The following is a 26,331-nucleotide window of genomic DNA, read 5'->3' as shown; positions in this document are numbered from 1 at the left end:
ATATTTACTGGAAATGTCTCAGATTTAGTGAAGACAGTCAAGCCATCCCCGTCACACATTCGCAGCTGATTTTAGGAGCCACAAAAGCAGATCTTCAGCTAGAACAGTTCCACTGAAGTAAGCAGAATTTGACCTGCTGTCACGAGATCAAAAATCAGAGTCCCATATCGCGGGCCCCTATACATACCTATTTTCCCACATTATTCACCTAAATCTCCCCTTGATTTTCATCCAAGACTAATGGCTGTGAACAGACATCTCCGCCTCAGCATCTTCAGCATCCTGTCCTGGACATTTTCGGGCACTTCCTTGACAATTCTGTTTATCCAAATTTTGCCATGCCTACGCCATTCTTTCAGCATGTTTTGCCAGTACTTAAAGGCAAAAATCGAACCTACCACTAATCACCAAATAAAAAGACTTAGTGAGCCCATGGCAAGAGGATAAACGGGATTAGCATTTCAGGAGGACAGAACAAATACAGATGGGCACTCAACGGGCAGGTTTTGCTATTGAGCCAAGAGTGCCTCAGTAAGTAGGGATAAGGGAGCTCTTAAAGCTTTTGTTTCTAGCCAGAGATCTTCAGGAAAATGCAACACTACGCTGTGGAAGCTGCATGTTTATAAATATTTATACAGAATGTGAATTCATTAGGAACTGTGATAACACTGCTTTAAGATTTTACTAACCTTAGTGAAATGGCTAAAACACGTGTAATTTCAATGCGTGTAATGTTTAACTCACACACCGTATACAATCCTTCAGTCTCAGAATAATTTACACTGCAAAGGACCTCTGCAGGTCTCAGTCTAACTTCAGACCTGGGCCTGAGAATGCCAGCACCTTTTCCAGTAGAGTTCTCAAAATCTGCCACAATGGAAATTGCACCCACACAGGAAAACTGGGATCAACAAGCAGGACAACTTGCTCTCTTGCTTCCTCCTCCAGAAGAGGAAGTGGGGATAGGCGACTCTGTGCCCAAAGTTTCTTTCTTCCAGACTGTACAAGATCACCTCACAATCATCCTGCTTCCTGGAATGCCTCCATGGTCCTCCAAACCTCATGAACCAATTCCCGATAGTACTTCCAAAGGATGACTGAAAAGCATCGAATGCCCAACCACTGCTGGAGAGACACCTCTCAGTCTTTCATTGCCAGTGATCAAACCCAAAACTCACCGGCTCATCCCGACAAAATGTGAGAAATTCAAATAATTATCTGCCAGTCCTAATTAATTGCCGTCTCTGCAATCAAAAAATGTGGCTCACCTTTCCGCCTGCCTAGGGGAGGAAGTTTTCCACGTGCTAAAGATTTACGACACGGAATTTATGAGCTCCATTCAGATTGACAACAGTCAAAACATTTCTGAGAGGTTTTTTTTTTTTTAGCATCAATCCTATGTCGAACCCAGAGAGTTTTCTGCCTGACAGTACCCGAGCTACTGCAGAAGGACGTCGCCATGCTCTTTGAGAAGCGTGTCCCAAAGCTGTGTGCTGCCTTCTACAACTACCGCTTACAAAACCAATACAGACCATGCCACTCCCACATGGGAATATGTCGGTTGGGATAGGCTGGGTAGCAGAAAACAATAAATCTCTTCTTGTGCTGGGAAGGAACTTAAGCAAAAGTGAATTAGGTTCAAAGAAGTGATTTGTTAACCCTTCTACTGAAAACACGACTCCTCTCGTCACAAAGGAGGGGAAGGGCTATCCACCCAGTTGATCCTTCAGTTATGCACCCGGACCAAGTCTCACAAATCTGTGTTTAGCTTGCAGCAACAGCACAGGCAAGTGGGACTCCAGTGCCACATTTCACCCAGCACCGGAGAGTAGGATCCCTTGCAAACACACCTTCCCCTTTGACTTCCCAACTGCTCTGAGGACACAAAACAGCGCTTTCCAGGCAGGAAATCTGAGGCACAAAAGGGCTCTTTCAACTAATGGAAAAGGGCAGAATAACTCCAATAATTTGGAGTTTGAAACAGCAATTTCTAACCACAAAAAAGCGACACATACTTAGAACTTATAGTATTTACCCTAAAAAACAATTAAGCAAGCACCGGTCTTTCTGCTTTCAGATGTTCCCCAGTTAACAACCAGCATCTTCTTGTAAATGCGTGGCAGCACAACACGGAGCGTGCTCCAGAGCTACAGCCTTACTATGGCCTGCCCAGTTTTTAATTACAGAGAAAGGATTCTCTCCCACTTCTACCTCAACCTCAATGTAGATTTCCAAACCAAAGCTAGTAGAAGAGTTAAAAAATGAGTTCATTTCTTCCCATTTCACGGGAAAGAGAGGGAAAGAGAAAATAAGCGCTTCTGGTGCACTAAGTCATCATTTATCTTCGTTTCCTCGTAGCCCTTATGAATGCAATTGCTGTACTGAACTTGGCACGCTGCCTGTAACATTTGAGGACTTTGCTGCCTTAGCAAAGTGTCTCTCCTGAATTCATTCCATCCACAGGTTGCTCCCGAACAAAGGAGTCTGTCCTTTTTTTACTGCCATCTAAGGTAGCTCACAGCATAATAGGTACAGAGCCCCTAGCTTTGAAAGAACTTCCAGTCCCCTCTTGGGAAATACTGTAGTTGTAATACATTTTGATACTGCCATAAAGACATTTGGAAAATTCTTTCAGTTATTGTCTGCGCCTGATGTCCTATTAAAAACCTGAAATCTCAGTGTGCGCGCTTGTGCTACGACTGCCATGCCAAGGCATGGCTAATGGCGTTACCCAAGTTCAAGGCTGTTATCACACCAAGGAGAAAAAAATCCCAGACTTGGCTTTCCTTTTCCACTATATACATAACTGAAGGCATAGTAACCATAGGGTTTGGTTGCCAGCTTCCCCCATAAGCAACTATCTGTCCTAACATGTCCAGTTAGCTGCACCTTGCCCATCCTTTGGCCTCTCTGTTCAGCCCACTGCTGGGATCCTTCAGGTGCTGGTCACATCTGGAGGAGGAAATATACTACCGGATGTCTCTTATACAGGCAAAGAGAAAAAGAGTGATCTGCATTTATTTCAAAACATTCAGGCTATTCCTTGATAGCAGAGAGAAGTACTTCCTTCAGGTTTAAACTAATGAGAGGAGATGATACTAGCTGAAGTAAGATCAAGAAACACAGGAAATCCTTTGATGTTGCAAAAATAGACATGCTATTGCTGTTTATCTAAGTATTCGGTAAATTACGCTTCATAAGAAAGGACGTGCTTCAGTCAAGGGTATTTTGTATAGGCAGATGGGCTTTGTTTCGTCTTGCTTAGCCTTGAAACAATTCAAGACTTGCTGGTTTTCTTTTTATTTTAATTGCTTGTAGGGAGAAGCTGTCGTGAGCCATTTGGAAAAAGGCACTTTAAAGGAATCTCAGGAAAGGAATGAAAAGGACTATTGCTTCTAACTTCTACTTTGGCAGAGGAATGCATGGCTCTCGTGGCGCTGTTTCACGGTCAGGCATATGAAGGCAAAACAGCCCTCTGCACACCGCCAAAAAGTTGCATACCCAATTTAGCTGCAACAGCATTTACACAGGCTTGTGACAGTGAGAACATACTGTGATTGAAACGTGTTTTACTAGATATATCTGACGTAAGGCACAAAAAAGATTCGTGCAGCCTTAGTAATCCCATACCTTTCAGTACCACATCTTCTAATAACAAATACTCCAGATACAGTTCTGCAAGAAGCTCTACATTAGTTTCTTAACCTAAGCATCGCTGCTCGTGAGCTGTGGGACCAGCTGTCATACATACATTCTCTTGTCTTTAGACCTAAAATAATACATTCTCCTTTTGTCAAACCCTTACAGAAAACCCAAACACATCTACACCCACGCCGCTCTATAAACAGTCTCATGTCTGACAGGAAATATTATGGCCAGGAAGAACTGGCTGTAAATGAAGACCTTACAATGGTCTCAGAGAAGAGAAAATTTATCTTGATCTTTGTACGATGCTTTAGTGCACGCTGAACAAAAAAAGCTTACCTATATTCAGAGAATAAAATGAAATATACTCCAGAGATCGTTCCCTTAGGCTACTATCTCACTGTGGACCCAAACCGAATGCATCCAAGGATGCAGACTTCGATGCAGGAGATGAGGTTGCCTGCATACCCTCCGGTCTAAGGGGCCTCCTGGCACAGCTAAGAGCTACTTCAACATCCACATCCACTGAATTCAGCCCCACTTTACACGAAACCTATGTGCTCCTTCAGACAGGCTTGGTTTTGAGGTCACCTTAAAATAAGACACAGAACACCGCATTTGAAAATGTTTTGGTATCCATGGCCATTGCAGCATTTTGACGTGATCACCTGGCACGTGGTTAGCCCTTATTTCAGCTCTCAGTTATCCCAACGTGATAGATAGCACAACTGCAGAAAACAAGCAGTATGACACCTTCTCAAAATTGTCTAAATATATAGCTAGCCCACTGGCTGTTTATTGTGGCATGTCAAGTTTCATCTCTCCGCAAGACAGAATTTGCCCCCTTAAAAAGGACAAACAAAACAAACACTAATACTAAAAAAAAAAAAAAAAAAAAGAATGGCAGGCAATTTAAGACAAATATACTTTTCCAGCCTTTCTGTGATGCCTGTGTAGCTTGGGTGCAGGGTTTGGGGAAACAAGGCGGCTTGTTCCACCAGCAGCTCAGGGGATTTATCTGGTGGAACATCAGACTCTCCTCCCACACTAGGCTCCTTGTAAGGAGGATCCATCTCTCTCCGTGGATTGCCAGCAGCAGGCAGGCACAGCACAGTACTGGTGTACTCCAACACTTGGTTACTGCCTTTGATCTGAGCGAACCTAGGGATCTGACATCCAGTTGTCTAAAGGAAGAGGATTTTTCATGGCATCGTGACCCTTTTCCCATGACTCACACCACCCTTTTCCATTTCCTTCTCCCATACTCCCCCAATGGAAGCTATGCACATCTTCAAAGCAGGCAGGTAATATTGACTCAAGTGCCAATCCCAGTTAGACTGATGAAACAGAGAGGAATTGTGCTGAACTTATACCAGAACTGCATTTACTGAATGCAAAAAGATTCATTTAACCAGGCAGAGATGAACTCTGTAGGCGTTGCACGTTTACAAGTCCCTACAGTTCAAGTGGTGGGTCCCATCCACCACCTTTTTGGCTACTGTGTGAATCCCTTGTTGGATAATGACTTCAGAATAAACATACGAACTATACATGCATATTAGAATACATATTCCAAGATGAAGCCAAAGGCAATCGGAAGGCTGGAAGCACCTCTCTTACTAAGAAAGACTGAAGGATTTGGTCTTGTTCAGCCTGGAGAAGAGAAGGCTCCAACAAGACCTCACCATGTCCCGCTAGTACTTGAGAGGAGCTTACAAGCTGTAAGGAGACTGATTTTTTATACCATCTAATAGTAATAGGACAAGGGGGAATGCCTTTAGCTTCAAAGAGGGAATATTTGGGTTAGATATTAAGAAGAAACTCTTATTCAGAGAGCGGTGAAGCACTGGAACGAGTTGCCCGAAGAAGTTGTGGATGTCCCATTCTTGGAGTTCAAGGCAAGGTTGGATGGGACCCTGCGCAGCCCTGATCTGATGAGTGGCAGCCGTGATAACAGCAGGGAGGTTAGAACTAGATGATCTTTAAGGTCCCTTCCAACCTAAGCCACTCTGTGATTCAGTCCATCCCACACGGTGAGAACAAGCTTTCAGCTCTGGTTTCTCCCTTTTACCTTCAGGGCCACAGCATCGCTTCAGCCACAGGAACAGTCTGAACCCCAAAAGGAGGTGGAGGGAAGGAGGCTGCTCTTTCACCAAAGAAGCTCAGTGGTCCGGTTCACAGCACAGCCTCACAACTCACTGTATCAGCACAGCAGAGAAGGGAGAAACAACTGCTCACAAGGGGAAAAAAATAGATCTGTGAGGCCAAGAAGAGGAGCATACGGAAAAAGCATATATCAAATTCTAAGTGCTACAGCCATTTCCACCCTGAGAAGCTGAATGCAGACTCCAAAGCGCTCCAGCACAGTAGCAGTTCCCATTCACTCTAAAGCGTGCAGCAGACAGGATGCAGCCAACTCCCACGCCCAGCATCTCCCTGCCTGCATCATTTCCACCCCAAACCACTAGAAGGCACAAAACCCTAAAGAACAGTAACCTCAGACCAGCTGCCTCAATCCACGAGATGCAGGACCACACAAGGGCTTGGGTGCTGCACTGAACAGAACAGCTCACCTCTTGCCCTGAAGAAGCAAGCAACTCTAATCCCTTTAACCTCAAGGTAATCGACTACGCAAAGAATGATTTATATTACATATGCATTGCCCAAGTATTCCTGCTCTCTATCCTTCCCTTGGGGGTGATATGTCTTTTCCCCATACGTTAGCTGGCTTTCACTGAATGTATTTGTATTTCTCTCAGCAAGAGGAAGAAGAAAAGATCCCAACAGTGTAAATTTGTGGGGAAAATAGTGGGTGATGATCACAGGCAAATGAGAAATCTCCAAAACACTGGCTGCACATAACATTAATATATTTTGTTATATATAAGTATTGCCTTCCAGTAATTCAAAAAACATCTAGAAGAATGCTCCATCCAGAAGAAAAATACATCTACCCCTCTACAATGACAAACTCAGATGGTACCAGCTAGAATGGGACGCAGCACTGCTAGCAAAACAGAGCCACAACTGTGCGTGCCACAAAGAAGGCACGGTACAACAAGATTGAGAAGATGCACTGCGGGAAGGAGGGCAAGGTGAAGTGCCCTACACTGGGAGTGAATAGCTTTGCTCCAGGAAAGCTGCCCTTGGAGCTCACCTGCCCTCGGAATTACCTCCAGGCCCTGGAAGAGCAAGTAGGGCTGCTGGGTCACTGCCCCCAGTGCCTCCTCTGGGAAGAGCTTTCCACTCAGAAAAGCCCAGGGTACTTTCAGATCTGCAGAGAAAATGACAGTGCAAAGGCCTTTTCTCCCATTATTGTTCCAGCCCTCCCCAGCCTTAAAGGAGGGCCTTCACTGCACACAACTGTGATTTTACAAAACTGACCAGACTCCAAAGAAAAATAACACCAATCAATATCACCCAAAATAACCTCCAACTGGAAACCTCTATAGGAAACCAACTGCATAGGCTGCACTAAACCACAGGCAGATTTATTTGCCTTGCTGATACGTTTTTTGAAACAGTTCTTACAAATTCCCAGATGAAAAAAAAAAACAAAAAAAAAACAACCCGATGAAGAGAATTCTGTAGCAGTAAAGACTGCAGATGGATTCAGCATTTCTTCTGCTATGTAAGCTATATACTCAGTAGGCTTCGTTCTCACATCAGTTTTGCAGCACAGTGTGAAAGGAGGCAGAGCTCCTGGTGTGAAGGGGGGTGAAAGTACATTTCAGGACAAACTGCGTGCTTCCTCCGCTGCTTAGCTCCATCCTCAAGAGCCCCTCTGAGCTCCAAGGGACGATGAGGACCGTGCTGACAGCTTTCTGACTCAGACTCTACGTTTCTGGGCAGGCCACACGCCTACACCGTATTGTACAGGGCTGCATATCTCAGGCACATCACATCTGTCTCTGTGGGATTGATCTCTCACCTTCACTGGGACAGCAGCCCCTCTGAATGAGTCTATATATGCTTTAACTCATGCAAACGCAATCATCAGCTTGGCTCTGGGGAGTCTTTTCTGAAGAGGAAACTGTTGCCATTCCTTCAGCAATAAGGCATAATGTTACAACAACTTTTTTTTTTTTTTTTTTTTTAAAGGACAAGCTGCAGTGCTACTGAGCCCCAGCAATTCCCATTAAAAAGGACTTTTGTGAGAGCTCTGATATCGCACACTTTGTCCCCAGATCACCTTCCCCATCCCTGATAGTGTCCCTGCTACCTCCCCGGGCTGACAAACCTGCTGCTCAGTTCCTCCTATTTTTCAATGATCTCATCTCACTCCAGCACATCTTGATGCTACGCTACTGTAATCATAGGGATTAGGACAACAAACTCAGCTGGTCTTGCTGGCTTCACACACTGATGGACTTGTTGAAATCTACTGCCAACATGGAAGCTTTAATGCCTTTAAGCTTTTAAGCACAGCCGTGATAGCGGCACTGTCTGCAAGGTCTCCCACACTCCCTACTTAAACAGGATAGAATCTACTGAGCCACACCACTTGTTTTAATAACACGAGAGCCAACTCACAATCTAATAAACATCCTGATAAGAAATCTGCACCTGGGTCCAGCCATCCCACAGTGCTACTGCCTTCACACCTTTTCACTGCCTGGGCTTTGCCTCTGGCTTACAGAGCATCTTTTAAGTGACTCTTCATATCCTCTTCTTCATCCAAAACATTTCAGGATGCTGTGTGCTCCTGCCAGCCCACAGAAGTGTCAGAAAGTCTCAAGCTCCATATTTTCCTTAGAAACATACCAGCCCGTTTGTCCTTCTCTCATTTTTTTCTCTCAAAGATAATTTGCCTCAGTCAGATAGAGGGTGTCACAAACTGCAGTGCAGAAGTGAGACTCGCACAAATGCACTTCCTTAGTCTTGCTTTGCTGTGAAATATCCCCAAAAACTCAAGCAAACATTCACAAGAACACACTGGGAGGAGCTTTCTTCCTGTCCAATGCAAGAAGCAGTAGGAAACCAGAGTTCTGTTTTCTTCTTTCTAGGCCTTAATACTACGCTACTTCTAATCCTAGCTGGCTGATACGTACTGAAAACTAAATAAAAGTCATTCATTCAGTGAACCACAATCCTTACTTTAACCGGGTGGAAAATTCAACATTCGGTAAGAAAATGAAGTCCTCTCTTCTTCCTTTCTGAAACTCCAGTGTTAATCATCAGCCCAATATAAGCAGCACGGCTAACCGAGCTGACTCAAAGCCATTCCTTTCCTCCAATACAGATCTTCATTCTAGATCTATATCTTCCTTTAGTATTTGCTCTTCGTAATGTTACAGGTTAATGCACGTAACATAAACCCAGAGGAAAACAGAACTCGAGTAACCGCTGTCTGCAAAAATGAAGATCGTCACCTCATTCCAACTGGTCCCTGCACCGTGCCTACGTGTCAATGGACAACCATCCTCCTAATTGATGCTTTTCTGAAACCTGACCTCTATCCCCAGCTTTGGCCAAAACATACCTGCATGGATAGTTACTCAAGCCTATAAAATATCATTCCACATTCTAACATCAAGGTACAAAAAGCTACAAAAAAAGAAACGGCACCTCTCCTTTGGAAACCACACATGTAAGTCAGCAGAACACAAAATCCATTCCCCTGTCCCGTTCCTTGTTCTTCAAAAGACGTGGCAACCCTTGCTATCAGTACAAGCTGGGAGATGTAAAGACAGAGGGTGGCCCTACCAAAGAGGACTTGCTGGATGGCAAGCTGGACATGAGCCAGCAATGTGCCCAGGTTGCTCAGAGAGGTGGTGGATGCCCCATCCGTGGAGATGTTCTGTGGTTCTAAATGGAGGACCGCTTTCAGAAAGCCGTACTCCAGCTCCCCCTACAAGCCCCAAGAAAATCATAACATGTTATGCAGCTCCTGCATCAAAACTTATCTGAGGATGCTTCCTCCTACCAAACATCACAGCTCTTCCTAATTCCATGGGTCATAAAATAATCAGTAGGAAACTGCACGGCTCATCACTTTCTAAATCCACGATGAAAAACATATCCAGGTAAGGAGTGTCCCAAGAAAAAAAGCAACGGAACTGCTTCTACAAAGGCTGCTGTTCCTCTAAACTGTACCATGCATGGATGAAACTTGTTCTGCCCATCGCTTTATTTTAAGAAAACCGTATTTCTAATTACAGTGAAAATCATATTCACAATAACAGTATCTTTATCTAAGCCAAAGTAAAACCACGTGATCTTATTTAGCAATAAGAGCGTGTGTAGAAAGTGATCGCATCTGCTCTCATTCCACATCCCTAACCATAACCCCAGAGGAAGAAAAAAAACAACAAACCAACAACTGGTTCAGCCCTGCAAAAGCTTACAGGAGGTCATTACTTCCAGAATCACTGGGTTTTGTGCTATTTTCATAACTGGTAAACTCACTGCCAGGAAGACTCTTTGTGTCTGTCTTGGTGGAGGAGCAACTCTACCTTCACCCTTAACTCCAGCTGCTCCATGACCACCAGTCTCTAAAACAACAGCAAGAGACAAGTCCCAGAAAAACAGCCCTGTTCACTGCAACTCTGAAGAAAAAATGCAGACCGATGTATCTATATTCATGCATGTTTGAAATAAATACAGAGAGAATTTCACATGGAGATGAAAACATACATATATGGGGGGGGGGGGGGGGAAAAGTGCCACTTTCTTTAAGAACACCTGATCCTAACCCTTAACACCAGGTAAACTCCAACACCTAAGCAAACAGTTGTACCGTTGATGATGCACTTTGTATAAAGCCACTCTCCCTCATAAATGCTATTTCCCAGCTGAGCTGTTACACAATAAGAACTCAAGAACAATAAGAACTCCCCATTATTTTTTTTTCCTCACTCCCTTCTTTCAGAAACTCTAGCCTTATCATGAGGGGCACACAGGAAACTGGCATCCACCACGACCCTAGAAAAAGCTTCTCTCTCCTCAATGCTCTGAGTGCTATAGCTTCCCTTCTGAAGTCATACATTTATGACACTCCTAATCCTAATATTTTGATCCATTTTCCACTGTAACTCTAATCTCAGCAGATTTCCTTTCACCCAGATTCAGCCTTATTTGAGGTTGCTGGACCTATAGGACAGAATGAAAGCTTCTTTCTGAAACCCAAAGAAACCCAAACTCAAAGAAAGATTACGCTATGCTGGCTGGCCAAGTGCTACCTCCGTCACAGCTGTCCCAAAGACACTCCTCTACTCCTTCTCCCCAATTCTTCCTCCTTTCTCATGACCTGGCAGCAATTAAAGCCACCTTATTCCTAAAACTTCAGGCTAATGCAATGACATGTTCTGCTGCAATGCCAAACACGAGCCAGCCCGCTCTGCTTTGGCTCAGAGATACCTGATGGAAACTGGGTACTCACCCAGGGTTTATCATTCAGAAAAGGCACAGGAGGCCCTCCTAGGAAAGCCAAGGTGCAAACACCGGACAAACGTCTAGTCAGAAGTTCTTACAGGTTCCATAAGTGCCAAAAACATGGTTTCAGGTAGAAGAGGTATTTGATTTACATACTGCATGTGAGATTAAGGAAAATTAATTTTCCAGCATTAGTTTTAAGGACTGTGTGAATACAAAAACATGGGAATTTGCATAGCACATAAGTAATTTCTGGCATTTAAATTTTCTGGCAACTTCTAAAAATGTCTTTAATAATGACGATTTTTTATGCGCTGCGGCTTTTTTCTCTTCTCCATAGAGGTCTGAAAGGCCCTGAGAGATCTTTCTCTGTTCTCTTCCTGCTAATTAATTAGATTTTAAAAAAATATATCAGAAAAACAAAAAGCAAAACCCAACTCTTCCCAGAATTATTTCTTCAGGACTGCAATCAGGCTGTTATTCCTCCAGCAAGCTCTGCAAACCAGGAGGCAGCCGAGCTTCTGAGAAACATTCCAGTTTGCATATGAACGTGGATTTTGAAAGGTAATGGGTTCCCATCCGCCCTAGCAAATTAGTCTCAGATAGGAGCAAATCTTATGCTGAGATCTGAAAAATATTTTCCCAGACTAGCAAGATGTCACATGGTTCAATAACTGTGTTTTAATGCAAGCCCTGGTGGTTGAAGTTTCTGATGCCTATGGATAAAAGAGCTCTATCCTGAGGTTTTCCCATGGCTTGTAACTCCTGGATGGCTACAAAGGGTTTTTACTGCAATCTTTATTTGCACTGGAGGACGCTTATCCCTTCTCTCCCCCTCATTTCGGCTGTTTATATTCATTATGCTTATAGGAATACGTTTTTTGAGGCTTCTGATTCCTTGGGAAACATCACTGAAACAGTAAAAGTTATCATGGAAGAAATGACAAACTCTTATACGTGGAGTCATCTAACAAAAGAAACCGGGCTAAAAGGGCAGGGACATATTTGGTATGATTTTATAGAAAACTGCAAGGCAGAAGTAAGAGAATCTGGCCCAGCCCTCAAAACTTGATCCAGATGTTCCAACTAGGCCTTGTCTCACACCAGAAAGCCACAAACCACAGGTCATGCCAATCAAAATGTGAGGAAGTCAAGTTTACATTTGGGACACATCAGTTTTTTCGTCTGCTGCTTCACTGATGCATTGTGGACACTGCACACAAAATGGCAACACTCCATCGAAGATTAAGCAACAAAGCAAGCCAATGTATTGATGACTACAGTCAATTCATACATGAACATTAAATGTGTTTTTCCTCTTTAGGCCTCTTACCTTCACTTGGGATTTGCCAAGGGGCAGCACAGATTGGATATTCAGATACATTTCAGTATCTTCACGGTTTTGCAACTGAAGTCATGCATAAAAGGACGGAAAGCACAGCACAATTTACTGAAATAAGACCCCGTGAGCACCGAGGAGTTATTTTTAATATTCCTAACACATTAAGTCTATGCTATAAGGCATTTACGTAACTCTTCTTTGTTTAGTACCACCTCCAACAGAGCATAAGTTCTTGCAGCTCTCTGAAAGGAGATCTCCTTCAAAAGCTACCACTACAGAATCTGTAAAACCTACAGTTGTTTAATGAAAGAATGAAAGACTTGACCTCATCATACCAGTGTCTCAATGTAAATGATTTTTTTTTTAATCAGAATTTGACTCCTTGAACTACTTTTTGATAAGTTTCCCAATAAAGCAACCTAACAAATGAACGAATGAAGTACGTTGGACATTATTTCTCTTTTACTTTCAAACTCATTTACAGACCTGTCCAGTAGCGATCCCAATTGCCAACACGTATTACAATTTGCCTAATGGTAAGCAAACAGAGCTGAGCTCTACTGCCAAACTGGTAAGGGCTGGTGTCACTGCCACCAACAACAATTTACATCAGCCACCCGTGTGTTAAACTGCCATTAGGGTACGCCTAAGCTCTTGCCACAGGAAGTGCTGGGCCATGCAGCACTGGACTGCTGAACTGGACTGCTGAAAACAGCAGTCACCTTTGCTGAATCCTTTGGAAATGCTCCTTGTCAGGAACTGACAAATGAACTGAACTCCCCTGACTGATGGTCTCCAGATCAGATTACCACAGAGGGAATCTCACAATCACACTAGATTCCAATTATTTCTCTTCTTATTCTGGAAAATAACTCAATTTTCTTCTGTATGAAAAAGGATATTGCCAGTATTATCTTTCGCATCCAAGCTAAAGGCAACTTCACTAGCTTGGCTTTGCTGGAAGCCCCCCTCCTAAACGCAGCACTCTTTGCAAGGAGCTCATTTCTTTCACAGCAGCTGAGTTCCCCAGGCCAGCCCTGACATCCCACAGCTTCTTCCCAAGCTGCAGAACACCCTCCATTTCAGCCAGCCTGTTGTAATTAGACTGATTTACTCTCTGATTTTTATTACCATGCTAGTCAGTGAAGCGTCAATTTTAATAAAACAGTTCCAGGGTTCAGCTCTACTCATCATTCAGCATCTTCAGCCTCGTGCTTAACGTGACCCCTTTCAGCTACACCTGCTGATTCCCCATGAAGTCAAGGAGTTCTCCACACATCACATCCCTAAAGCACGGAGCCACTTCCACCACTTTTCTAAGCACCTTCTACACCAGCTTATCTCAGAATTCAAACAAATTGTTTATTTAAATGTATTTTACTTTTCGGCTATTTCACACTGGGGACATGTGCAGGCAGCATTTCCCTTTTTTTTTTTTTTTTTTTCTTTTTTTTTTTTTTTTTTTTTTTTGAGCCAGGCTGACTTATGAGATTCAAGCAGTGCGAGGAAATCTTTTCATGAGACTGATCTGAATTTTGATTATCTAATAAAAGGTGGAACGGGAAACAAAATTGGTTTGATTTGATTTATAGTCTCTGAACCATGCTGCAAACATAGCTCTCCTTTTATGCTCTCAAACAGGTTCCAATTTATTCCCATGTGTTGTTTATGCAGATACATTTAGTGAATAGTTTATCAAGTGATTTTCAGATTGGACTTGCTGCTTAGAGTTAATTTACATAAATTGATCACCAACTAACGGTTTGCTAATCTGTTTAGTACACATGCTCCAAGGGGAAAAAAACATCACAGTCTTATTTCTGCTCCATCAGGTCATCACAGAAGACATCATACTGGCAGGAGAGGAACTAAGAGCAAACACTGGAATTCCAGAAAGATAATCCTTAGTAATAACCAAGGCACTATTGCTCAGTGGGGAAATTTGCTTCAGTAACCTAGGCACAGCAGGTTTTCTATTATGATATAGGAAGACTGAAATCAAAATCGAGAGTAACTGTGCTAGACGCTGCACAGGAACAACCTGTTCCTCAGACAACAGCATCTCAGTTTACAGAACACCAGACATGGAAGTGGCAAACGACTTGATATCCAAGAGTTGTCCTGAAGTCCCAGGGGACACCAAGCCCTCTTGGCATCTTCGTTGGATGAGCTCCTTGCCCAGCAGCTTGGCACTGCTGAAGTCCAAAGGGGAAAAGGCACAATACAGCCCCGGCACCAAGAATGGGCAGACGCAGCTTCTTGGGATGCTTCTCCAAGCTCAAGACAGTCCACAGAGAGATCTTGAGAGCTAAACAGAAGCCTTCTGAAAGCCAGTGATCTAAGAGTAATGTTTTAATTACTCAAATTGTAAGAAATACAGAAGGCAAAATACAATAGAGGTGACTCTAAGAAATATCAGCTTCTAACCTTATAATATACAGTAAGGAACATTACCATAATAAGCTCTGAGGAGATACAATGAAAACTATTACAGCTCCAGGAAAGACACATAAAGATGAGCATAACAATTACCTGCCTGGCAGAGAAAAAGGAAGAAAGGTACATAATTTAGAGTACTGCTGTTACTGGCTTTAAGGCAGATATATAATGAAGAGTATTGCAGTTACCTAGTTCTGACAGAGATATAATGGCAATCATTAGTTATCTAGCTGTAAGGAGGACACGTAATGTGCAGTATTATTGTTACCAGTCCCTAAAAAAGAGTAAGAAAGAGGGGGAGAGAGAGAGGAGGAGAAACCAGGACTGTTACCAGGCTATGGAAGGCAGAAATTACGGAAAGATTTGCTGGTGCCCATAGCTGTATTTTATGGCTACTAATTCACAGAGGAAGAGGCAGGGGAGAACGGAAAGCAGTCTGAGTTATGTGGTACGAGGCCAGACTTCCAGCTGGCTGCAGCTGATAAAGCTTGCTTACATTTGTTGCAGCCGCACCAACTTCAGGCCCGCAAAGAAGGTAAGGAGGGGGAGACAGGCTGCCCCATGAGACAAAAGCACCCCAGTCCTACCAGAGTTACGCACGGACCACGAGGGCTTCCTGGGATGTCCCATCAGCTCTCAGCCCCCATCCGGCTGTCTGGAAGCAGCCACCTCCAAGACAGAACCCCAGCACTGAGAAGGCAAGAAGCATCGCTTCTCTGTGCACTCTTGGAATCAGGCAGGGGGTCTGGGGCAAGAGAAAGGGATGGTAACAAAGAGGGCCTAGAGAGAATGGAACCATGGTCTTTGAGAGCTCTGAGCTGTGCAATGGAGAGACACAGTATATCTTTCTTTTGCAGAGAGACAGATGCCTGGAGCTTCCTGTGGCCTTCAACGTCCAGCTCTTCTCTGCATGAAAGAACTCTACCCACCCTACCACCAGGCCAAAGTGACAGTAAAAAATAATAATAATTAAAAAAAAAATAATCACTTATTCCAAATCAAGATGCAGAAGAAGTTAAAGGGAAAAAATAGGCAACTCAACCTACGCATAGGGAAAAAAAGGCAACTCAACCAAGACTGCATGAATGAAGAAGAACCATGAACTTTCTCCTAACAAATTATAACGGCACAGCCAGTAAGTAGCCCACCTCTCTGGTTGCCACAGCACTCTTATTTGTTCTCATACCCGCTCTTCAATTTAAGTTCCAAGAGTTTAATAACTGCTAGGGCTCGAGGACAACTCGAGTGCAGTCAGCGTTCATGTTAGCTCACTGGGGGCAAAGTCAGGTCTCCGAATAAATTCAAGGTCAAGGAATTCAGGAGGAACTTCAAGTCAAACTAGTTGTTTTATTCCTGTTACGACCATTATTTACTCCCCATTATTTCAGATGCGTCACTGAATCTCGTGGCCATTAATCTGTGATGTTCCTGAGGAAAGACACTCTGGAAACCCAACTGTTGCTCACACACAGCACGGCTGCTTCAATCAAACCATTTCTGCAACATCAGCCTCAATCAGGAGGCAAGGAGAGATGGGAACAAAGGGGGAAAAACAAGGAATAGGGTGATGGGTGGGGAGGGAGCACTTGCTTACTTTAAGCTGTTCTCAGAGTAATCAGCACCATCAACACTGGAAAGAAGGGCTTCTCTTCCTCTAATAACTCAGTTCAAACTTGTGTCCTCCCAAGGAGCAGAACCACGTGTCACCCAGAGATTTCTAGCCAGCACCCCATGGAACATCCTTCAGCAGTGCCTCTGCCCTTTCTTCCAGCAGCACCTCTGCTGAGCATTTACACTGTGCATTAATAAGCAGTGCCATTATCACCAGTGTGGCTGTTCCTCTACACAAAACAGCAGAAACCAGAGCCTTAGGTTTGATGCCAGTGTAATCACATACATGGATGTGGCCTTTGGATCCCTATGCCAGAATAGGCACCTGCAGTCATTCCTCCAAGGAGGCAGAGTCAACTTAAGACCCTGCGTTGCACTGCACGCAACTCTCACCGAGCAGAGAGAACCTGGTGGTGAGACCCTTTTGCTTCCCTTTGAGGAGGAGAGCTGGACACAAGTGATGAGGCTAACTCATAACTGACCTCAATTTTCACTCAAAGGTCTGCAATTACACAGATCAGTAATTTTTCTTTTAGCATGCACTTCTGAGAGGCCCTCTACTGACCTGTTCTTTTTCTTGTCACCAGCAGCCTTGGCTACACAACAGCAATCCTGGTGTGCAGAGTATCAAAATATGACAACATTTCCTTTCATTCCAGTACAGACGGAAAACAAACATCCAAAAATTAAGAGTTTCAGGATAATATACTACTGCATTTCAGTACTTGTGTGTTACTCTACAGTATACACAGCCATTACTGGAACGTTTTAGCTGAATAAAATGATGCACTATTAAAATAATTCTTTTTAAAACATTTTTTGGCAGCTACCACTTAAATATTTCAATCATCACTACATTCCATCTCCCTGCAGAGCTGCAAATAAACAGACATCAGTTCTATTATGCTGTGACATAAAGTAATGCACGACTATCTAATCCAAGACAAGTTTCCAAGCTTTCTGGTTCAGCTCTCAACCTCCCCTCAGCAAAAGCTCTGTAAAACTTTACTTGTGCATGTTTTAAACTTAAAACGGAGCCTGCATACAGCAGATGAGCCAAGTCAATGCTCAGCTCCCAGTAAACAAATGCTGCCCCCATTGCCAATGTGAGCTATTTAATATCAGCTGCTTCACTGTTTTCCTGTAAGAACAGACTTTGCTTTGGAGGCAGCTGAATTACTTCATACACAAATGCTCCTTCTGCATCTTTGTTTTCATTTATTTCCTGCTTGGTACCATGAACAGCAACACTGAAAACTAGTGCATGACAAGACAATCAAATGAGATATTTGGCACAACGGCTAATTTATACTCTGTAAGCCTCCCCTACAAATTCCATTAACTGTTCTTCCTGCTTTGCTGATGCTTTATTTTTTTCCTTGAGAGCACAGCGAGTCCTAAAACCCAAGAAGAACATTTCTCTCCTCTCTCCCCAGTGACTGCCGTGGCTTAAGTCCCAGAACCATGTACACAGGCAGACCCCACAAGGTAGGCAGGAGTACACTGTTTTATTTTGAGCTACTTAGCAAAGTGAACTGCAGAACAAGCAGAAGAAGGAGGTCAGAGGAGGATGTTGGATCTATGATTCAAGAGCATAAAAGACAATAATAAACTTGTTTTTGGCTTCTTTTGAAAGAAACACGGCTAGAAGAGAGATAATCGTAGTCTCTGCTTTTGTCCCAGGCAAGAGGGAGATGCTGAGACACAGCAGCACTTAGGACACCCCAGCAGGCAGCAGGTTTCCAGGCAGAGGCCGTGAGCTTGGGGAGGTTGGGCAAGGAGTTCCACTGAAACAAATCCCACCCAGCTGCCCTGACTGGGAGGGGAACTCAGCAACAGCACTGATCCTCCCTTTGAAAAGCCTTTGAAATTACTTGAAAGAAAGCAACAAAAGGAAGACTCCCAGAAAATACAGTCACGTGCTCATCTGCACCCCACGCTTCCTCCGCTGTGCGCGTAGCCAGCAGTTCAATTACTTCTGCTTCCTGCCCTTTTCTTCTTTATTTAGGTTGCACTGGAAATTCAGGCACATTACGGACGGTTCCCTCGGAGAACTACTTGAACAAAGATCCAAATGATAATACTTGAAACCCGTGAGCATTCACTGCTGGCCTCATCACACTGTATTCAGGACTGTAACACCTATTGCCTACTAGTTGAAAACACAATCCTCTGGATTTCTGCAGTATTTTTGTCAAAGACTTTCAGGGCATAAGATAGGTGTAAAGTCAAAGTTTGAGAAAGAATCCCCGTGCAAATGCATCACATCCTGCTGTCCCAAGGGCTAACAAGGGCCTAACTACGACACACTGAGTTTCCCCAAGAGAGAGGATTGACTCCTGGTAGGAAGGGGCCAGAGGATTTCACGTGAAAATAATCTAGGTAGGCTCGAGGGTCTCAGCCAGGACAGGCTGGGTATTCCCTATCCCTGGACCACACTCTGTCCATCTGATAAGCATAAAAACTTGTGTCAAGAGGTTCTTTGGCCACTCCCACATACAAATGCTCATCACAATTAAAAATCACAGGTTTCAACAGAAGAGCTTTCAGTTAACATCATGCTATTAGTTGCAGCCAAGTTCTGGGAAACACAAGGATCTCAACAGAAGTGGGTGACTCCCAGAGGAAGAGGATACTGGGATGGAGTCCTCGCTTGTATAAGGCATGACCTCAGTAACCTGATGAAACGCTGGCAATGGATTGAGACCATTAAGACAGTGACTATCACTCACAGACAGACCATCATCTACTTGTTTGTCCACGTACAGGGCTGCGAGTTCCGCAGTCTTCTTGCCTCTTAGAAACAGCCACACTTTAATTCTTTTAATTTCTGCTTCAAGCACATTACTGCCTTCTCATCAAAGTTCGTCAGCAGATGTTTCAAAGGTTCCTTATCCAAAGTACATTGTAGTTCAACAGCATTATAAAGAACACTCTATTAAGTAACCAGACAGAAAACCAACATATACCTCCTAGAAATTAGTTTCATTTTCTTGTGCTTTTTAACTCTTTAAGGACAGCACTCCAAAGCTTTATTTCATTCATTATGCAAAAACAAGAACTGAAGGCCCCTTTCATGAAAAACTGTTTTAAAGACAGCTTGCTGCAGGCACGTTTCCTTGAACCACTCTGTTCCTCTATCTAGAGACATCTTTCTCATATAAGAAAGAACTAAGATGTATGTGGCTATGTATAACGAGACTTTTTATTGTCTGCCTGTCTTTACATCCACAAGAACTCCGCCAGAGTACATAGAGAGCAACGGTTACACAGTCACACAGTGCACAAACAGCCCTTTAACAGATGATTTAGGAAGAAGTAACACATGCTTAGTAGATGTTTTAATAAATGTTTAATCAATTGTTACAAACCAGGAGACTGTTTAAAACCATTTAATTCTCAGAGCTGCTGAATGGAGGACGAGAGGGAACAGCGTACTGTAAATATCAATTTTCAGTGGCAACACTTCTCACCAGCCAGTGCCTACCCAGCCATGTGGTCAATGTCTGTTGTCTTTGGAAGGAGCCCTGTAATACAGATACATCTCTTACGTGCCATTTCTGGCAGTCTCGAGGGTGCAATTCTCGTTACTCATCTAGAAGGAAGAACACGAGCCCTGGGCCTGTTTACTCTGCCATATGACTTGGGCTAAGCAGCCCCTTACTACTCTATGCCATTGCCAGTTTTATCTGTCACTCGTGAGAGACTTGCAGGACTACACACAGGAAAAGAAGGTGTTCACTTTCTGACACATGGCCTTCACCTAAATCCTATTCCTTTCCAACTGAAGCTGACTGGTAAAGAAATGGGGTTGTCTGTGGGGGTAATTTACCACAAGGTACATAGGCAGTTCCAAGCTGTCTGGCATGGTGCACAGAAGTACACCTGAGCTGGCTCCTAATCCCGCAGCACAGAGCAGGAGGTCAGGCTGAGGAGGCTGCTCAGCCGTAAGCAGCAAAGGTTCAATACATGATGACTGGCTTGATGAACTCCTCGGGGCAGAGATGTTTTCCGTACCAAGAAAGCACTTTAGATTCGCCCACAAACACAACCCTTGTAAAATAACTGTGCTACACAGAGAAGCTCAGACAGAGAAAGGCTTAGATACAAGCTTGGCGAGTAACACAGGTCTGGAAGAGAAACAGGCTGAAAAATATGAAGGACATGAAAACTCTAGAGAAAGCCACAGTTGTTTCTGGGAAACGTCACATTATTCTGCTATTCAGAAACAAAGTGCTTCGGAAGCACATGTTATGCTAGTCAGAGGATGCCAGTTCAAAAGTAAGATTCTCGTTTTCCACACTAACAGATGCAACATTTCATTAGCCAGGCTCCTCAGTTTTGAGCAGAGACATTCAAAGCTGCCATCAAGAATCCCTCTCCCACTTCCCTTCACAACGAACAGAACGTGGCCGTCTGAGTTCACAGCAGGCTTTGAGCATCTCCTTCCTGAAAACACGCCTGCTTTGGAGGCAGCACTTTGCACTGTGTCCCAGATAGACTATTTGCCAGTCCGAAAGCAAATGAGGACTTCTGCAGGAGCTCTGGTCTCCAGCAGTTAACATGGCAGTCATCCACAAAAGGCAAGGGGACAGCGCTGGTGCAGACAGGACAACTGAGACACCGATGTACCCCAGGGAAGAGCACACATCTCATTTCACCCGCTAACAAGTTCACAGGAGCTGGGTTCCAGAACGGCCAAGAGTATGGGTTGGACCGCTATAGACAGAGGACAGCCAGAAAGCAGAAGGGTTCTGCCTCAAATACCTGCTTTTCCAATGAAGAGAGTTGGCCACTAGTTTGCCACACACAGATTACCACTACAGAACATGCACACTAAGAAAAAATAAAGATGGGCATATAATATCACTATGAGCGATATATAAAACATTGAATTAAACTGAAGAATCATTTAAGTTCTGGCAAATGTCACAGCAGTGACATCCTGAATGTAAATCCATGCAGGGGCTGAGCAGCAGCTCTGTGCAGGCAGCCTGAGCTTCCCATGCACACAGCAGGGCCTGACCCCTGTGAGAAGAGAGCACTGTGCCAACACTTGCTGGCATAAAGAAGAACACAAGCAGCATGCTGACCTGCTGGTTCTCTACCTAGAACAAAATACCACCCCAACACACCCATTTTTATATTGCTAGTACCCCGACCATAGCATTTTTAGCATTACAAGCATCAAGCCAGACACTAAGCAGCATTTTCCTGCAGACAAGCCTGTAAGCCAAAGCAATGTACTTCCCAAAATCTCCAGTGGGAACTCTGCCTGCCTTCACCCAGGCTGAGCTCAGCTTTTAATGTGTTTTGAAAAAGGATTTAAACACACAAATCTGTGGGAGCTACAAGAATCACTGTGAAACAGCATGAAATTGAATAGGGATTGATCTGGGAAGTCTGGAAGTTTGTTTAGACTGCAACTCATAACGCTCAGCTCCAAGCTGCAGCTAATGCTACTGTGACAGAGGGGTTTTCTGTATTGTTTTTAATAATATTGACCAATTCTACAGATAGCTGTTTTTCAGTGAGCTCAGTGCACTCTATAAGTAGGTCAGTTGTTAATTCCAGGCCTCCAGCTCTTTCTTTCCATTTAAGGAAAAAATCCTTTTCTCATATGCAGTAACATTGAAAGCAACAGTTTTCAGCTTCTAGGGAGCGAAACCAGAAGTGGGACAAGGCTTCTTCTAAGAAGGCCTGAGCCTATGCCCGCCGTTCTGTGTGCAGTTCAAAGATGGTTCCTGCTCTGAGAGCTGCACAGATAACAAGAAAAAGCATAGAGTGAAATACAGAGGGGAAAAAATCTACAGCAGAACCCCCTCACCAAGCAGAGAAAGCAGAGCTATCTCTGTCATTACTTTGCTATTACCAGCATACGCCGCAGGGCTGAGAACCAGCACAAACCTGCAAGTGACAGACAAATTGATAAGAGTTCTCATGGCGCACCAGCAGATGCAGAGCTTATTGCTTCTGCCACATCAAGCCAGTGCTGGCCTCGATAGTGCTTCCAAGAGAAAATCCTCGCTTTTGATAGCTGCTATAGTCACCCCACAGATCAGATGGCAGAGGAATGAAGAATACTAAACATCACTAAATAAAGCAATCAGGAAAACACAGAGCAAATGGGACAGGCTGATAGCGGGGCTTCTAGTCAGCTAGGTTACAGTTACACATCAGACATTCATTTTCCTTCCTCCTGGTAACGCTGTGGGTTAGCAGCGCTGCTGTCGTGCTTCTCCATGAGCAGTGTGCTCTGGCTGCTCAGCCCTTGAGCAGGGGGCTTCACTGGAGCAGGACCAAGCCCTGCAACTTCAATCCACTGCCCTGCTGGACAACCTAAAGGCTCTGCACAGAGACTCACCTGCTGCTTTTAGCAAGGACTGCCTTAACCCTGCTCAGTTCTCACTTTGTCCATCAAAAATTGACATGTACTAACAAGCAGGGAATCCCCTTCTAAGACTCAGACGATTTTATAAGCGGGTTTAGGTACCCAGCAACTATCAATTAGAATATAATGGCCTCTCTATCTTTACTGGTAGCCCCAAGAGATCTTTATAAAAGCATCACCCAGGCAAAAAAAACCAAACAGCTTCAGTGTGTTATAACAGCCCTGCTAGCCCACGTCGGGCCAGAGTACATGCTTAAAGGCTTGGATAAATAGGAATCATTGCATTAAAATGTTTACTCATAACCTGTATTTTACCTAGCGTGCTCCGCTGTATCCGATTAGCTCCTTTTCTCTTCCTTTTATTACTTCAAGATGTGAAGTTCACACTTCATGACAGTTTACAGTTTTGCAGCAAAATGGTGTTTGAGAGGTTTATTTGTGAAAGCTGTATTCAAAGAATCAAATGCTTACGACTGTCACTGCCTTTGTTCCATGTTTCTCTTTGAAGATACCAGATTTTTAATAACATTCCTGCATGTATCCTACTCCAGTAGCAGACAAACTACCCTGACAGTTAGACAGCAATGACAGCGTTTAGTGAGCAGAAAGCTGTATTTTTAGACCCACAAGATGGAAAACTGAGCTGTACAGATTATGAACTGTTATTATTCTGCACAGTAACACACAAGAGCCAGATACTGTATTGATCTGCAGTTACTGAATGTAGGTAACCACTGCCTGGACCCAAACCACAGCAGTGACTGTAATGCCTCTGAGATTTTAAGATGCCTAAAAATCACTACAACTTAGGTAGCTTCTTTGAATATTTTTTTTTTTCCATGGGTTTTGAGGCTGTCATTTGAGAACCTTTCAAACACAAGTAAGTTTTTAAGTATTGAACCTGAGAGGACATACGGAGAGCACTTTTGGAGAATTTAGCCCTTTGATGTTGTCTCTGACTGTGACTGCAGTCAGAAATTAAGTAAAACTACAGGCTTGACCTCCCTGAAATACTACAAGGTTTGTTTCCATATCCAAGTTCACGGGCTAACCACCATCTCACTTTAACCCAGTTTCACACCTTCTTGTGTTCAAAATTCTGCCTTTCTTCCAGACTGTTCCCAGAACAAACATACAGCAGAGCAGTCTCCATACAGACACAAACATGGTACATGACTACACCAACCCACATTTTTGACCACATACAAGCAAGTCTGTCTTCAAAAAAGAAAAACTTTAGTCCACACCAATTCTTGCATCTCCTGGGATATGCTCATCTTCACAACAAACTACAGCCAGAACAACAGGCACTACTGCTGTTCACACATGCACAACTCTCCCAAAGCTGTAACCCAAAGCTAACAGTGCAGCGCTTCATCCCTAGTGTCACAGCTTACTCATAGAGTCAGAAGACCAAATTTGAAAACAAAGTACAAACATCAATTGGTGACATATGCCCAAATAGCAGTAATCCTCTAATATGGGAGGAATGTTTGGAAGCTGCTGGATATCTTGGCTTTCTGCTTGAAGAATTCATTTCCTCTCTTCCTAAACAGCAGCTTACAGTACAGGAGGATAGTCTGAGCCAGCACGAATGCGGAGATGTAGCTGCAAAGCTGCAAGGACTCACCTGAAGAAAAGCTCCAGCTGAGGTCACAGAAAATATCCCAGACTGCAGCACCTCCCACTTTTAGTGTCTGCTCCTCAGCCTTTACCTCTCACAAAATCCTCTCCTGCTAACTATCTGACTATCACACTTGTTTTTCACACTTGTCTTTAGCATCCTCTGTGAGCATTGTGGTGTTACAGGTACTGCACGTTCCTTTTTTTGCAGGAACCGTGTCAGTCCCAGATGGATGCAGCATCACCCAGATTCTGCAGCCTGGAGCCAGCAAAAAAGGCTTTGGACCAGAGTCTCCCACTCGCAACTTCCCCCAAAGCCATGTTTCCAGCACACCCTGCAGCTCTGACCCCGAGGGCAGCAGCCCTTACAGGTAACTCTGGTCCATCCCAGCCCACGCTCTCTCATTTTCCATCCCCTTAACATCTGAGCTAGCAGGATCTGAAGCTCAGCTTAGCATTAAGTACTTCAAATCCACTGAATAGCAAAGAAATCCTCTGGCACTTTAATCAGCAGATCTCTCTGGTACATAGAGACTAGAGTCAACAGCTTTCAGGCTCAGAGCACGATACTGCACACTGAGGCCCCAGTATCAGTTTAGACCTCCAGGAGTTGTCACAGACCCCACAGTTTCTATGTTTGTTCCCAACATTTTGAATGCTTCTACTTCAGAAAATCTTGACTGCACTTTTCAGCCTCCATAGGAATAACATCCGACTCAGGTAACCATTAAATTTCACTCACCTCCAAATCTTTCCCACAAGATGCTGTTCAGTTGTTGACCTCCATTTTATCAGTGATGTTCCTCCTCAATTTGCAACTGTAAGGAGGAACAAAAATCAGAGAAGATTACATTAAAAACACATACAAACAATACATTGAGCCAAGATTTTCTACTGAGTCAGCTCTAAGGTCAAGAAACCAATAAATGTTTTGCTCTATCTGTACTACACTGAGTCCTTCTGCACATGTTACACTGAGATAGTTGCTCCCTTCTCTTTTATCTTTGTATAATGCTAAAATTATATTCTCCTGCTTTTTTTATCCCGTAAATACAGATTATTTGCTTTTGCAACAGTGTTAACGTCACAACAAAGAAACAGAACATAAGGTTAGTGATCTCCATGAGAAATGAAAGCTCCAGCGATAGCTTCCCTTCTCAAACCCCACTTGTTTCCTCCATTTGCACTCCTCAACAGCAACAGTTGCTCCCTAAGGGACGGCCAAACTATTTACTATGCTTGTTAAATAACACTCGTGCTCTTATTTAACTTTTTTTAAACAATGGAGTTGGCATTCATAAAAGCTCTGGAAGCTAAAGTGGTCTCATAAGCTCATTTTGCTGAGGAAAGCATAAGTGCTTATAACCCAGTATGTGCTGTAGCAGTAATCTCCACAGACTGCCCTTCTGCCATGAACTTTTAAAGGGTACCATCCACATATATTTCAAAACGTGACCATTGATTCTAAATACTGCTTTGGAGGCAACACATCTTACACACTGCACGGTAAGGTTTGTGTTCCTGATTTCTTAAGTGTTTAAATATGTGATGGAAAACATTTCAAGAATTGCTTTTTATAGCACTTTTAAACTGAATTCATTAATCAGAGTAGAAATGGAAATTAACATACAGAACAATAGAAGCTCTAAAGAAACTCAAACTCCCTTTTTGTAGTCAGCGAACAACGCAGATCCCTCAAAGGGGCAACTGCCTGAAATCCATAGCTCCACGTGTACAACTGCACAGCTTCTTGGGCTTCCTCTTCTTCCTCTCTTTCCCTTACCATCAATCATTTTTGCCATTTTTTCCCTTTTTAGAACGCTAGCCATAAGTATCTGAAAACCAGGAAATTAACAGGTTTCGGTGTCAAGTTTGTTCACTAGAGACACCACTGCTCTTCAAGACA

Source organism: Tetrao urogallus (genome assembly GCF_951394365.1).
Source record: "Tetrao urogallus genome assembly, chromosome: 8".
Lineage (NCBI taxonomy): Eukaryota > Metazoa > Chordata > Aves > Galliformes > Phasianidae > Tetrao > Tetrao urogallus.
This window is presented reverse-complemented; position numbering follows the sequence as displayed.